Source organism: Erpetoichthys calabaricus, chromosome 14, assembly GCF_900747795.2.
Source record: "Erpetoichthys calabaricus chromosome 14, fErpCal1.3, whole genome shotgun sequence".
Lineage (NCBI taxonomy): Eukaryota > Metazoa > Chordata > Cladistia > Polypteriformes > Polypteridae > Erpetoichthys > Erpetoichthys calabaricus.
The window spans coordinates 82,621,132-82,634,463 of NC_041407.2; positions in this window are offsets into that span (position 1 = coordinate 82,621,132).

Here is a 13,332-nt window from a genome sequence, read left to right on the forward strand (position 1 = left end):
GTTATATTACTATATAAACATCTTGGACAGTGTGAGAAATACCCCATAGTAATAAATGTTGGGATATGTGAATCTCTGTTCATTTTTTTATATTTTAATTTTTCTTTTTGACCAAATTATTTTTATTTCAGGTTTTGGTACCCTAAGGATTTGAAATACTGTATTTAAATATTTCATTTATTAATATAAATATTCACTTTGTTATCTATTCCTTTATGCAATAGTTTTACTGGTAGTTATAAAAGTATTATTGTAAACACTCTGGCTCTGCATATATATTATATTAATATAGCACTTTTCTAACCTACTAAAAGCCCTTTTTATAGACAGTACAGAAGCCACCTCAAACACCATCAATGTGTAGCATCCACCTGGATGATGCGATGGCAGCCATTTTTGCTTCAGTAAGCTCACCACACATAAGCTATTAGATGGTGAAGGGTTGAAAGAGATAGCAGCCAATACGATTAAGGGGCAATGATGACCAGGTCATGGGGGGTGGCAATTTAGCCAGGACATTGAGAAGTGCACTACTCTTTTTGGAAGGTGCCAATGGATCTTTTACGACCATGGATAGTCAGGATCTTCGTTTTATGTCTCCTCTGAAGAACATCATCAATTATTACAGCACAGTGTCCCCATCACTGCAATGGGGCATTGGGATCCACACACAGACCACAGATAAGCACCCCCTGATGGTCACCAGCACCTCTTTCTGTAGCATCTCAAAGATATTTTAGATGGTCTCCCAACCAAGTACCGGCCAGGCCCGAACATGCTTAGCTTAAAGTGGATTACCTGTTATGAAATGCAGGTGGTGTCACTGCTGGCGAAGGGTGAGTCCTCCAACATAGCCCACAAAACAAATCTCATCCCACGGCAATCCTGATCCCAGGGAAACAGAGGGCTTCAGGCTTGAATAGGCCTCAGAAGAAAGGTAAAGTTTTTAAATTCAGAACAATAACAAAAAGTCCCAAAAAAACCTTCAAATATGTCTTACCAGAGGGAGATTCATAAAAACTCCAGCTGGAAAAGTGACAAGTCTATAAATAATCTTTATAAAAGAGGATGCTTACTAATAAAAAAACTCTAAAAATACTAAAAGGAAGCACAAGGATTTGTCTAAAAGGCAATCCACAGCAGCCAAGTCCCAGTGCAAATCCAGAAACTGTAAACCATAAACAGGTGCAAAATTTCACAAAATCAAGCAAGACAAAGGACCGCAATATTTAGAGGACCATCTGACACCAGAGTGCATTGGAAATGAACCACAAGTCAAGTCACTACACAACGAAACAACTCGGGATCCCGGTTTGCAACCCCCCAGGCAGACACGCGGCCCAGTCCCACCTTCCGGAAATGACCCTCTATCTGCCGCAGCCAGGTGTTACGTGGGCAACCCCTTGGTCTGGTCCAGCCACTCGAGTCCCCAACAATGAGGATCTTATGAGCCGGATCACCCTCAGGGAAACATACCTCATGGCCGTAGTGCCGTAACTGATGCTCCCTCACAATGCAGGTAATGTGCCTCATTCGGGACTCCATGAGCAACACAAAGTCAAACCAACAGTACCCAAGGATTCTCTGAAGAGACACAGTACCAAAGTAGTCCAGTCTTCATTTCAGATTACTGGATAGCATCCATGTCTCACAACCATATAGCAAGACAGGAAGTACCAGGACTCTAAAGACTTGGACCTTCGTCCTTTTGTATAGATATCAAGAGCGCCACACAGCCTTTTCCAGCGACCTTGTGACCCCCCCCCCCCCCCCATGCTCTTTCAATCCGTCTACTGACTTCATAGGAAGAGTCACCAGAGACATGAATGTCACTGCCAAGGTAAGTAAACCTCTCAACAAGGTCGACACTCTCTCCGCAGACAGACACACTGTTGACAGCTGTGCCCACGAGGTCATTAAAGACCTGGATCTTGGTTTTTATCCAGGACACTCGCAAGCCCCGACGCTCAGACTCTTCACTCAGTCTCTTGAGCGCCCTGATCAGAGCCTCCATTGACTCTGTGAAGATCACAGCATCATCAACAAAGTCAAGATCAGTGAATCTTTCTTCACCAACAGATGCCCCACAGCCGCTGGACCACCCTGGACTTAAATTCCCAGCAGCCTTTACAGGGTTGGAGGTGGTCCCAACTGTGATGGACAAGTGGCCCCACCTTTGGGCATCCACCAACAAAACACAAACAGAAACAAAACAATCACAAAAGAAAGGAATATTGATATATATTACATAACAAGACACATACTACAAATATATGACGATATTTAAACAAACCAAAGAAACTGAAGGCTCAACAATGAACAAAAAAATGCATGAAAAAGAAATTGAAACATAAGCCAGGAGGGAACTCTGGCTTTAAATATGACAAATGAGTCCAGCACCTCTGTGTCACTCAGCTACTCATATGTCAGTTGTGGTCTCTAGAGGGGGCTATTGAGCCCAACTGAAAAATAAAATAAGTAAGAAAGAGAGTTCCTTGTGTGCAAGTTTTATTTACTTTACGGTCAGTAGGTAAGTATGTATGGTACGTCCATGCCAGTCACATACTACCTACAGAATGTTCTATGGGATGTCTTACTAGTGCTTGGTGCGCATTACTCACGTTACATCAAGCCTCAGCGTATGAATTCACATAGAGAGAGCTTTGTATGAGCAAATGCTTTACGCATGTGAGGACAGTTGTGGTTGTGGTTAGTAAGGAGTGGTGTGCCTTGGGAAACACTGGTCTAGACCCATCAAGCCTGTGAAGAGCTGTCCACTGGCTGCTAACTTCAGACACAGTAATGGACATAGAGTAATGCAACATCCATCCGTCCATCCATCCCACTATATCCTAACTACATGGTCACGGGGGTCTGCTGAAGCCAATCCCGGCCAACACAGGGCACAAGGCAGGAAACAAACCCCGGGTAGGGCGCACGCACACACAAACACACCCCCACATACCAAGCACACACTACGGACAATTTAGAATCGCCAATGCACCTAACCTGCATGTCTTTGGACTGTGGGAGGAAACCAGAGTACCCGGAGGAAACCCACGCAGACACTGGGAGAACATGCAAACTCCACGCAGGGAGAACCTGGGAAGCAAACCCGGGTCTCCTAACCGCGAGGCAGTAGCGCTACCCACTGCACCACCTTGCTGCCCGTAATGTACCATGTTCTTAAAAATTATTTTAAGGGACCTCCAACAGTTTTGAGTTTCAGGCTCTCAGTAGGCCCAAACTACAATGGCACTCAGACCCATTCGGACCCCCGCTTTTCACATGCTGATTTTAGGATGTTCTGAAAGGCTAAGATTGAGTTTTCTTAACTGATTCCATATTCTGCTTCAGTACATCTGGTATGTCTGTTTTGAGGGGTCCTAATATGTTAGTTGTGTCAAGGCTTCCACAGCAAAATCACCACTAAATTAAACAAGACTTAAACTGTATGAATGAGAACTTGCTTTCAATGTGTAGGCTTTTTAAAGGCTACTTACAATACAACAGCACTGGCGATTTAGTTGTATGGTTGCTGCTTTGCACATCAGTGCTGCTGGAATAGCTGCACATGACCCCAAAAAGCACTAAGCAGGTTTGAGAATACTTTGTTATTTACTTACAAAAGGATCTTTTTTTCACAGGATCTCACTACCTGTGCAGGCACTGCCCTAAATATTACATTTTTGAATCATAGCCACAACCTTTTCTGTTAACTAAAATATAAAATAAAACAAAAATAAATGGACATGTCTCCCATTTGTGCTTTGCAAATCAAACAGGTATCCGAATAAAGCGTGGGTAGCAGCTGCCTGTGATGGTGATGATTCTTTTTCTTTTTTCTGTCTTGTTTGTTCTTTTTTCATTCTCATTCATTGTTTTTTTTTATAATATTCTCCTGTTCATTTATTATTATTTGTTATTTTTGTTGGGCGGCACTGTGGCGCAGTGGTAGCGCTGCTGCCTCGCAGTTAGGAGACCCGGGTTCACTTCCCAGGTCCTCCCTGTGTGGAGTTTGCATGTTCTCCCCATGTCTGCGTGGGTTTCCTCCCAAAGTCATGCAGGTTAGGTGGATTGGTGATTCTAAATTGGCCCTAGTGTGTGCTTGGTGTGTTTGTGTGTGTCCTGCGGTGGGTTGGCACCCTGCCCGGGATTGGTTCCTGCCTTGTGCCCTGTGTTGGCTGGGATTGGCTCCAGCAGACCCCCGTGACCCTGTGTTCGGATTCAGCGGGTTGGAAAATGGATGGATGGATGTTATTTTTGTTCTGTTTGGTTACTGTTCAGTATCTATGTGCGTCTTGCTCTTTGTCTATGACCCTCGTAATTTGTGGGTGGTTCCCCAAGAGGCGGGGCCACCCATTCATCTCTGTTGAGGTTCTGTCTCCAGTCCTCTAAAGGTTGATGGGAAATGCAGTCCCTTGTGACTCATTTGAATGTGCTCTGGTGTTTGGTGGTTCTGTGGGTATTGTATTTTCTTTAGCTTTAATCTGTTTTTTTATTTATTTTGGTCTACTCCTTGGGATCTTTTTGTAGATTTTGTAATTGAACTTTAATTTTTTTTTACATTGTTGTGAATAAATCCTTTATTTATAAAAAGTCTCTGTGGGACTTGTCTCTGCAAGCCAGAGTTTTATGGTTCTCCCCCTTGTGAAGAATAGTTATAGTTATTTTGTGATTTCAAGCATATTTCGAACTTTTGACACTAAAGCCTCATTTGGCACAGTGCAGGCTGAAATCAGCCTATAAAACTGGAGGTCAGGCTACCTTGGAGTGTTGGCTTTTCAGGGCAGTCTGATGAGAATATCAACATGCTTTTGTGTCAATCTTGGAGATCTCTGACCTTTGCCATGTAAGTACTGATGCATTCATAACACTACCCTGTACTCAATAAAATACTACAATTACCTTCAAACCAATGGCTGCACTAAATCCCTCTGACCCCTGACTCTAAGCACCCAGTTTACATTCAGGGAATGGACATTCTAGTTCACATCTAAACTCAGTAATGTTGACACAATTGAGCTGCAATGTACTGTGGTGGATCTCAAAGTGCAATGTTTCCTTACCCACAATTCCAGATTTAAAAGGCCAGGCATCCATGGTTGATCTTTGCCTGTCTGTCTCATTTTGTAGCTGTTGTGATGAGTAGAGCACAAAACAGTGAAAGGGGCTTGAGACCTCAAAAAGACCCACAAAGCAGGCCAGGACCTACCCTTGGGTTCTTACCAAGGAAACCCGTAAGCAAATTACAGTAAAAAGAGGTAAGTAAATTAGAAATGAAATAAAATAAAAACATGTTGCAGATGTGTTAAAAATCACAATAAATAGAATAATTCCTATTCAGAATGCTAATTACAAAAAGAAAAAAAGCGTTGAAAAGCTGCATGGAAAGGCCAGAATGAATTCAATATGAAACATCATAATAAAAATGATAGGCCTCACCCTGGGCAGCCTATCTATCTATCTATCTATCTATCTATCTATCTATCTATCTATCTATCTATCTATCTATCTATCTATCTAACTGATACAGTCAAGAAATAATTTGCAATAAAATTGGTGCGTATGTGGAAATAAAATCCAGCAATAAAATCTCTGCATTTGCAGGGAAAACGTAGGGGTTGGAGGAAGGATTGGCACTCCAGCCACCGTAAAAAAAACTTCTCGCAGCTCCGAAATGGCAGACAGGACTCCTTTCTGCTCTCCGTGGGAGTAGCTCTGCTGCAGCTGGCCTTAGGTAGGCTGCTTGCATTATGAAGGGGATGAGGGAAAAGCCATCAGGAGCCTCAAACCCAGAAGAGTCGAAACCATCAGAGAGCCAGTGGGGTCAGACTAGTTGGGGATCGGAACTGGTGTGGTGCTGAGGGGTCTCCAGCTGCACAGCAGCACTCAGGTCCCAATTTGAAGTGGCCCATCTGGGTAGGTGCATGGAACCTCTTGTGTCTCCGTAACGATCTATCTATCTATCTATCTATCTATCTATCTATCTATCTATCTATCTATCTATCTATCTATCTATCTATCTATCTATCTATCTATCTATCTATCTATCTATCTATCTATCTATCTATCTATCTATCTATTTTATAGTGTCTTTCAAATCTATCTATCTATCTATTTTATAGTGCCTTTCAAATCTATCTATCTATCTATCTATCTATCTATCTATCTATCTATCTATCTATCTATCTATCTATCTATCTATCTATCTATCTATCTATTTTATAGTGCCTTTCAAATCTATTTATTTTATAGTGCCTTTCAAATCTATCTATCTATCTATCTATCTATCTATCTATCTATCTATCTATCTATCTATCTATCTATCTATCTATCTATCTATCTATCTATCTATCTATCTATCTATCTATCTATCTATGTAAAGAGCTTCTGTAAAAAGCCATATTTTTCTATGGGGAAAATAAAGTTCAATCTTTCAATCTACCCAACACTGTATGTCCAACCCTAGGCCAGTTTAGCGCTGCCATTCATACTTGAGTGAAAACCCCACCCAGACAGAAGGGGAAGACACAGACCTCACATAGATTTTGATCCCACTTTCCTGGTCCTGTGAAACAGCAGCATTTAAAGCCATGCCACCATGTTGCCCTTGTTAAAGGCCAGACTGTCAGTTCCCGAGTCCAAAGGATCAGACAACACAGACTGCTAATGTTAATTTCCAAAATCAAAAAGGAGCAGGGTTCAAATGCTCTGTTAGATTTAAGTACGAATGCAAAATTGTGCTGATGATCAAAGTCATCAAAGTGGACGCGCACCCACTGTCCCCTTAGAAAATACATCTGTGAGGCAAAATTCAAGGTCAGCAAAACAAAAGCTACAGGCTGGTACACAAAATGAAGGGATTCGGTTTAACAGCCAAGTTTGGCTTTTTGCACAGAGCTCAAAGACAAACCGCTCAGCTGCTGCTGGCATGGCTCCCTGTGTGCTACAGGCAATCAGTACTGGAACTCATGTGTTGGACACCAGCTGACAGGCGGCTGAGGACAGCCAATGAAATTAAGGCTGTGCCGCATCCAGGAATAAACGAGAAGGCTTATAATGAACAGGCTAAGCTGCTGAAGCCCGATGGTAGCTTTGGTTTGTATCATAATTGTAAAGACTTTATACAATATTACATTCTGATGTCTGCAATCCTCTAATTAAATGATAATGAAATGCTTTTTGTTTTGGCCAAGCAATGATGGCCATTGCTGTTAACAGAGAAGACCCCTTTTTCCATTCCCATGGAGGCTTTTCTACCTAAAGTACACCCTCTTGACTTTGATGAGTCTGATGGGCTGTGATGAAAGTGACATACGGTTATTTAGATGACATGGTGATTCGCAGGAGAAGTACACGTTCTGCAGAGTGAGCAGGTCTGACAGCTCAAAGAGACCCAGGACTCGCAGCTCACCCAAGAAGAGGCGATTCTCCTAATTGAAACAGAATTATTGACACTTCAAGGTGCAGTGACGCCGGCAATAAAGCTCTGACTGGTTTCCGCTGGTAATAGACAGGTCAGGACATTTCTGGGTTTTGCAGTGATTACTATGAAGTATCAAACACACTGCCGCATTTTGAAGGAGTTTGGCTCAAGATTTCTGGCGTTACATAACATAACTGACACATAAGATAGACTGGACGGCTAATGACACAAAAAAAAGGGATGTGCAGTCCTGATTTAATCCTATGCCACAATCAATGGATTTCTAAAACTAAAATTGTTGCTTATGTGTTGTGTCTGACACAACTCAGATGGCAAAGGCTCAGCAGTGGTGGACGCTGCTTCTGGGTGCCCTGTTCTTGTCAGTATTCATTTCCTTTTTGGGATGCCTGTTGCCCACTTTGGGAGAGACAATTGGCTTCACTTTAATCCTTTACTGCCCATCCCATTCAACACTGCATGTTGATCCTAAAAGGGACCACCTCCCTCATCCAAATTGACTCAGGGTATGCAGGAGAGACCACTCTTTACTGGCCTCTAATACCCCCTATTCTTCATTCCCCCAGACTGGTTCTTCTACTTCCTTTTCCTAGGAACAAAAAATGCATTGTGGTCATGTCTCTTGAGCTTATTCATGTTGTGACCACTTGGGGGTGCCCTGTCCACCGAAACATAAGTTGCTTGAATATGGTTTCAATTCTACTGTGGAGTACTATGGGAATGTATTACTTTTAATGATTTGAATACTACACAAGCTAAATAGTCCTCTTCAGTTATTCAGTCTTTCACCATATTGAGGATCGTCTTTCCTGCTCTCTCATTAGCAGGGTAGAAAGTCTTTCACCGGTCTCTGCTTTTTACCTCAGTTTGCCCAAAATGAGGTGGAGGTGCTTGCCTAGTTCTTGCCTGCTGGAAGTGTACTGTCCATCTCTGCTTCTGCTTTATTGTGACCGTCCGTCTCTGCATCTGCATCTCCTTTATTGTGACCCTTGGTCATGTGACCAGAAGGGACAACGTCACAATTCTTTGTCTTGATCTCTTTATGCTGAACAGATTGCCAGGAACTTTTGAATTCCTTCCTGCATTTTTCCTTAAACATTTTCTTTTTTCACCGAGATAAAAGAAGAAGCTGCTATGCGGTTGCCCTATGGGAAAGTAGAGCAACCTGGGACTATATATGAAAGTATATCATGCAATACGATGAGTTTATCTCTACCCTTACTTCAGCAGGGGACGTTTCTTCCACCTTACATGAAATGGATGCCAAACAGTTGCACCTTTATAAGACCACTTTTGAACAAAACCTTGTATGGTGTGCACTCAGAACTTTATTAGGGTCTTCAGATGGGCATCCCTTTCCTCACGTGTTTTATTGATTCAGGCCCACAACACCTCCAGTGTGCTCAACAGCAAATCCAAGCATCCAGGCACAGGCCCCTCGGCCCCTCAGGTCTCTCGTCCTCTCAAGTCTCCCCTCTGCTTCAGGTAGTTGTTCCAGTGTCCGTGATACTTCAGTCACCGCCACCTTGATTCTGACTCTGCTTGCTTGGTGATGTTAGCCACAAGCTTCTATCAAGTTGAATCTCTGTTCTCCGAAATGGAAAAGGCTCTCCGTAATGACTGGCCTGGCAATCCCCTGCAGCCTACTTCTGCTGGGAGATTCACATGCCCAACATCCCCACTGTTGGCATTTGAGGATGACCATTTTGAGCTCCGTTCCAAGCTTCCTTTCATGGGCTTCCTCCCACCACAGAGTCAGCTCAAGGAGCACCACTTGTTTTTTTGCATTAGACCATAAAACTCTATCTAGCCTGAACATTGAGATACCAGTCTCCACTGGCTGGCATTTTTAGTTGTTTCTTAAGGTCCACTATCTTCTCCCAGTCAGCAGTTGATGCCAGAACTCCTGTGCCCGTTGATGTTCTGCAAGTGCTTCCTCCTGGCCCTTCTTCCTCTTCTCCTGCAGGCCCACAGCCACTCTATCCAAGATCTGGTTGTGCCACTACATCAACTTCCTGACAGCAAGGCTCAACTGGAAGGTTGATAGTATATGTTCAGATTCTTTCTGGTCTTCCACAAAGGGCATAGCTAAAACAGCTATGACCCTTATGGCTCCCAACACAAATACAGAGTTCTTGTGTGGAGAAGAACACAGGAAAAATCTGATTCAACTCTCTTCCATGTTCCACACGTCCTTCCAGCCCAAAGATCTTCCTTGGATGCCACTCCAATATGCCCAGCTTCATGGACACTGCCCACATACTCTATCACCCAGACCCCTTTTCTATTGCTTGTCTCCTTCCCTTGTTTAGATACCCAAGCTCACCCTGCCCAGGTTGTGAATGCCATAATCTTGCCCCTGCCTGTGACAAAGCCGAGTTTAGTGACCACATGTGTCCTGTCTGAATGCTGATACCTGCCTTCCATCATCCATACATTTCCTGATACCTCTAAATTCAGTTTTAAGGGTATGTGGAGCTAAAGCCTCTCCTAGCAGCATCAAGAGCAGACCAAGGCCTCAATCAACCCCGGACGGGATTGCAAATTCAAATTCAAACCCCTCTGATGCCTTTTAGATTTTGTCTTTTCTCTATCTTCATGCTAGGAATTCCTGCACAAAAAGTCACGTTTCAGCTCATTTGTATTGCTGCCTATGACTTTCTATTCCCAGACCATTAAAATGACCGAACAGGATTTTAGCCGCACACTACTGAATACGATGTAAGAATTCTTAAAACATCGAACGGTAAAATCGTTGCCAGCTCCACTGTTAATTGAGCCCTGATTCATAGTGCGCAGCTGAGGGGCAGCATTGCGTGAAACCATCTAATCATCCTGGATGAAGTGATAGATGTGGATACTTTTGTACAGAGAACAAAAAAGTGAGGCAAAAACAGCTGGGATCTCTCAGGAAGCAATTAGCTGTGCCTCAGTGGTGCAAACGGCCTCTTCTTCTTGTTCGTTCTTTTCTTTTCTTTTCTTTTCTTTTTTTTTTGAAAACGCAGAAGGTTGCAAGGAAGGTTTTGGTCGAGTATGTAGTCAGTTTCAAAACCAGCGGTCTGCATCATCTTGTCAGGAGCCCTTCCAGATGGAGCAGGGAGGCGAGGGGCAGGGCCTCTCTCATGATCTCGCTCTTCGGGGGGAGAGCTGGCATTTTGGGAAGAAAAACCCGTTCTGTTAAAGTGTGTAATCTTCAGAATGTTCTCGGAGCCAGCAAGAGGGAAGACCGAACTGTCTTTACGTTTAAGATAGGAGCCTTACTCGTAGGAAAACAGTCCACTGGGGACAAATCGTAATAATTACCAGCTGCAGACAGCAGACAGAGATGACCTCTGCATACATAAAGCACGTTAGCTGGGCTCTGTGAGAGGTGTGGGGGACGGAGGAAGAAGAAGAAGAAGGGAGACGGCAGAAACGAATAAATATCAAGACAAAATGTTTAAGCAACTCATCAAAGAGGCGGCGACGGTGATATTTGTTTTCTCTTAATAAGTAAGCTTTGGGCAGCTTCTCTGCATGAAGAACTCGTTTAAATAGGACCATTAAAATAACACTCTTAAATCAATGAGAACTGTAAGAACAGTAAGGCTGCCAGTCAAACATAGCAGCAGCAGCAATACATGACAAGCAGTATGGCCACTGCTAAAAGAGCTGCTCCTGGCCTGGATAGCTCAACAGTGCCACCACTGGCATAGAGAACACCCGTGAGGTCGGGGGTCCTTCGAACTTAAAGGGTTCCGTTATCAGAGCTGCACAAAGCCAGCCACAAACACACATACATACAAGAGGACATCTGTAATGAGCCACACGTTTGTGAAAAACAATCCACGCAATTTCTGGAGTCACCGGTATGGCTGCTATTGCCAGTGTGTGTGTCAGCACACAGAGTTTGTGAGCAGAGCAGACCGGAGTCACCATCAGGCAGCCGGCTCATTGGCTAAGGCACCAGACTGAAAATGTCCACCACGTCCCCGTCGTTACGCGACCTTAAGAGAGCCGCTTAACGTAAGAAACATTTAAACAGGTGGCGGATTAAGTAGATTGGGAACTGAGGGATAGGTGAAGCTGTATAGGGTAATGTTAATGCTTGTTCATGTCTCTACTCAAGACAAAATATGAAGTTATTGTTATGTTTGTAAATCAATAATAATTATTTGGTGATTAAATATCCATTAAAGAAAATAAACAAAGTTTGGAAAAACTGCAATAGGATTCAATGAGTGAATAAGCCCTGCAATGGAATCAAACTATGATTTCAGTGCAGTTTTATATTAATATAAAAAATAATCTTATATATTATTATATAAATTACTAAGAGGCTTCACCCCCTGCTCGCTTTGCTCGCGAACCCCACTGGCCTGCACTACACGGCAGCCACTTCGCATCTCTGCCGCTCACATTGTGAAGAGGGGGGCTGAACGCACCCCAAGGAGACACAGTTGCTCCTCCGAAACCCCCTCTTAAACGGTGATACAATGGGAAACAAATATAGTTTTTTTTACCTCCTCTTTGCTCGATCAGCTGCTGGCTTGCTGCTGCTGCCATGCCGCGTGATCTGCATCTCATGCGACGTTTCAAATATTTAAAAGCCTGTACAGCAGCTGTTCTACTCTTTGTCTTTTATTTCCGGCCCCTGGCGTGGTTAAATCTTTTGTCACAAAGTCCCGTCTCACAAGATGTACAGTACATTATTGATATTTTTTAGTTTATAATTTAAAAATGGAACAAGAACCTGAAAATCTAACATCACATTAAAGTTTGATAAATTCTGAAAAGAATGATACCAAACATATACATGTAGGTTTTAAAATAAGCCCGATTTAAAGCGTGACATAAAATTGCCCAAAATCGTTGCACTTTTAGGCTTAGGATTTTATATTTATAGAGTAGATATATATATATTGTGGCACGCGGCTGGTGTCCATGCCCAGCCGGGACGCCCCTGCACTGTATCTTCGGGGGGAGCAGCCCTGGATGGTGCAATACCTCCCCCTGGACGCTAGATGGCCGCCCCCCTGGATTGGAGAGGTTCCTCGGGCTCCCACAGGGAGTTGGAGTTAGATGCAGTCCTGTTGGGTCCCGCAGGCACCGCCAGGGGGTGCTGTAGCTGGGACTCCTGTGGCCCTGTGGGCCACGCATGCACCACACCCAGAAGTGCAGCCGGAACAAGCCAATCAAGCACCTGGAATTATAAAGGTGCCAGCAGCCACCACTTGGGGGCCAGAATCAGGAGGAAGAGGATGAGGTTGCCTGGGAAGAGTGGTGGTGCCAAGGTGGAGGATTGTGTGTTTTGATTAAGTGCTTGGGACTGTGTATTGCCTGTGGGGTTCACGGGGAAGATGTGCCCCAACAGGTGAAGAAAAATAAAAGATCCTTGTGCATTTACACGTCTCTCAGTGTGAGTGTGTGTTGGGTTGGGCGCAATATAGCGCCTTTTACCACAAAATATATGCCAGAGACAGCAAGGAACAATAAAATAGTAATAGTTGTATTTGTCTGTCACGCGATTACTTGTCAATCACTAGGCATAGGAGAACCTTGATCTTAATGGAAAGCTTATGACAGCGGTTCTCAAACTGTGGGGCGCACCTCCCTAAGGGGGCACTAAGTAACAAAAAAAGGGGTGCGAATGTTGCCATATGCGACGTAATTTCGCTATTCGTAGGGAAATTTTAAACTTGTAGCGGTGTATTGGCAGCAAAAAATATAGGAATACATTTTATTAGGGTTTCAAAAAACTGCTAGGGGGGCGTGATTAAAACTGTTATGAAAACTTGGGTCGCAAATACTTAAAGGTTGAGAAATGCTGGCTTATGACCAGTGCAGGATTTACGTATAAGCTACACAAGCTATAGCTTAGGGCCCCCGCCTTCTTGGGGGGCCCC